This window comes from Arachis ipaensis, chromosome B04, assembly GCF_000816755.2.
Source record: "Arachis ipaensis cultivar K30076 chromosome B04, Araip1.1, whole genome shotgun sequence".
In the NCBI taxonomy this organism is placed as follows: domain Eukaryota; kingdom Viridiplantae; phylum Streptophyta; class Magnoliopsida; order Fabales; family Fabaceae; genus Arachis; species Arachis ipaensis.
Window position 1 is genome coordinate 1,032,876 of NC_029788.2, and position 3,611 is coordinate 1,036,486.

A 3,611-nucleotide genomic window follows, 5' to 3' on the forward strand; every position below is an offset into this window, starting at 1 on the left:
TATACTTACTACTTACTAGTCTAGTCTAGCTAGATACTTATGATAGAATATTTATATAATTTGTATAAAATGCTTTGTATACCAATAATCAGTTGTCATAACTTATATTATTTCGATAGGACCTTTAAGGAAGTTACAATAAAAATCAGGTAACTAAATGATATGTTTTTTTCCCCTTTGGTATATGTTTGAACATTAGCAATTTTTTTTGTTTCCTGAACATAAATATATAGTTTTAATCCGTTAAAAAAAATGTCTATAATTTCAATCAAAATTAGTTCTTGAATCCTAATAAGGGCAAACTAATTTTGAGAGAGTATACAATGCAACAAAACTATTGTTAGAATTTGCATCTATTCATTTAAAAGAAAAGATAAAAAAAAAAAAAGTGTTACCGAAGGATTACCATGTGTTCATAACATGTAGTGCAAGAAAAGAAGGTAATCCTAAAGATCTATAATAGTGCATAATTTTATTTTAAAGACAATTTTTATTGAACATGATTATAAAATTCTCTAACAATGGATATGAATCCTAAAAGTTAGGAGATTGTCAAAAAAAATAAATTTTATCTCTTGTTTACAAGGAGTAACCTGACAACTAGGAGACTTGTACTTAAAGATAGAATTTATTTATGCATATGATGATGTATAAATGAGAATTAATTTTATACTTGAATCTAGACAACCTAAGAGTATAAAATATAATTCAGTTAAATAATTATCTGACAACCAGATAATTATTTGGGATTATAATTGTATGGGATACAATTTAATCATGTTTATTTAGAATAGGTATGAGTAACAACTTGACAACCAAGATACTCATTTGTAATTCTAAATAATTTTGCAAAAAATATAGATTTCTTGTTTACTTTCATATTTTAAATTTTTTAATATGTCCATATTTTGTATGGCATACTTGAAAGTAATAAGTTAGCTACAAATTGAAAATTATTCTTATGTACGAAACGATTATCATGGACATGTCCATGATAATCCTACTGAAATAATATCTTCGAATAAAATTGGTTTTGGAATGGTCAGAACTTGTGAAGTATTTGTAATATTATTTTACATGGGTTGTTTTGACAACCATAATTTCTAAGTTTAAAGATATTTCTCCACTATTTATTACTGAACATCTTGAGAAGATGTATGGTGTCCAAAGTAAGATAGTATGACTATCAAAAATTTTGTTTAAACTAGTGGAAGTATTGGACAATATATTTTGAATTAAAAACCTTTAGAAGTTAGAATGCCATTAGGTAAATGGTTTTAGCGAGAATTGTTCTTGCAAACATTTTTGGAGATTCATTTTGTTACAAACAATTTATAATTGGCCTTAATATGATTAATGTTTGTGATCTTTTAGAAAAATTCAATATGAGTATTGAGGATGTGAATCAAAATTGCTTTTAAGGGTTGGTTTGACCAATAATAAAGATATTGAGTATTTTTATTATAAGAGCTTAAAATAAAATCGCTAACATCTAATTGATATTCTATTGAATAAAGAATGAGCTTCTCTCAACGCATAAATATTAGTACTCCATGTACTCCATCATGTTTAAAGAAACATGAAATTTGATTTAGCTGAGATCACTGTTTGTTAAATATTTGGACTACATTTTAAAAAATGTTGCTAAATTAACAAATTTTTCACTAAATTAATTTTTTTTTATCCATATGAGATATGGAAAGACATAAGCTGAAACTCAAGAACATTAGAGTTTGAAGATATCTTATATGTGTTAAGAGATTGCATAACAATAGAATTGATATTAGGTCCAATAAATAAGATTTATTGGTTATCCTAGAAAAATAATGAAATTATTTTTATCACTCTTCTTATGACAAAGTGTTTGTGATAAGAGGTTAAACTCCTTTTTAGAAAAGGGATTTCATCTTAAAGAAAGAGTGAGAGTACAATTACTTTTATTAGAATTGTATACCACTTGTTCATACCCTGGCCCAACGCTAAGGCCCAAGTCTAAAAGAAAAGCCCAATCCCAAGAATTGGCCCTTATTCCACACCGACTTCTCTCCGGAAGTCGGTGCCTACCATGACTTGCTCTAAGGAAGTCGGAAACGAGGATTAGCTGGCAGATAATATTAAAATAACTACCTCTAAAATCTCTCGACCTACTTTCAGGAGCCATATCTCAACCTCCCTAAGATAAAGGGACGGTTACCCACTTTCAGGAGCCATATCTCAACCTCCCTAAGATAAAGGGACGGTTATTCACCTTAGAAGGTGGAACTACTCCAACGGTGGTTATTGGCTCTCCATTATAAATAAACTGACACCCCTCAGGTATCTCTAAGTCCCAATACTCTCTAAACCTGCTTACACCCTTACTGACTTAGGCATCGGAGTGTCTTTACAGGTACCACCCCCCATTCACTCACACTCACAAGTCAGACGGAGGCCCCAAAGACGCGAACCCGTTCTAAGGCTTCCCTCCTCAGACGATTGGGCCAGCCCAACGAGTCCAGCCCATCAATCTCCGGTTACCCATCGTAACACCACTCAATAGAGGATATACTTTCTTCTGAAAGTATATAAGGTTTCATCGTCAAACTAACTTTTCGAAAAAGTATCCTATTTGTATAATGATACAATTCTATAAAGATAGATCTAATGGTTGCTTAGATTTTTTATAATCATGTTCAATGATCATATCTCTATATGCACCATCTATATGTATAATTTAATAAATGAGATTTATTAATCTTCATCAAATGAAGACCATTATATATATATATATATTTTGATCTTTTTGGATTATTAATGTTTTTTTTAATAATCATATGACCAAGAATAATTTAAATTAAATTATAAAAAATTTATCTCTCGATATTATAATCACTATCACAATGATAAATTTCTAAATTTAATCAAAGGTCTTATTATATTAATATTTTAATATAATAACAATAACAAACTATTTCACACGTGATTGATTGGATTGTAGTCATACTACTTAGGGTGTGTTTGGGGATCACGTTGAGAAATAGAAAAGTCCGTTTGAGCGTCTTGAACATTCCATTATCATGTTTGGCAACTTTTTGAAACTCCTAACCCAAAAGTGCTTTCACCTCTGAACGTACGTTTACGTGAAGCTACAAATTCAAACTTCTGCGTTCACGTTGGGAAAATTAATTACCGTTGAAGGAATTAGGTAAAAAATTTATTCCATATCTACCAACTGTACCCTTCATTTCTTCTATAAAAAGGATGCACATAACCACATCATTTCACCATTAGTTCTCTGTATGTTCTTCTCTTATGTTCTTCCTTAGAAATTAAATCATAGTAAATATATTTGTTTTTTATTATTTTCATAATATTTTTAATTATTTTTATTTTTAAATATAGTTGTTATCAATAGTATATTTATTTTTTTATGTTATTTTTATATTGTTATTTTTTAATTTTTTTATTGTAGTCTTATGATTTTTTTCTATACTTTTTATAAATAGTATATTTATTTTTTATATTATTTTTTATATTTTTGGTTTTATACTTTCTTTCTTAATTTTTATTATTTTTTTAATTTTATAAATGAAACCGTCACTATTTTTATTTAGACTTTTTTTTTTTTAGAT

The 3,611-nt window shown here is 28.3% G+C and overlaps 1 protein-coding gene across 1 annotated transcript in view; it reads right to left on the reverse strand.

The window, feature by feature from the left end:
* Window positions 1–3,611, reverse strand: part of LOC107638340 (serine carboxypeptidase-like 13) — a 79,760-nt gene that overhangs the window by 1,168 nt on the left and 74,981 nt on the right. The gene's annotated exons all lie outside the window — the stretch shown is intronic.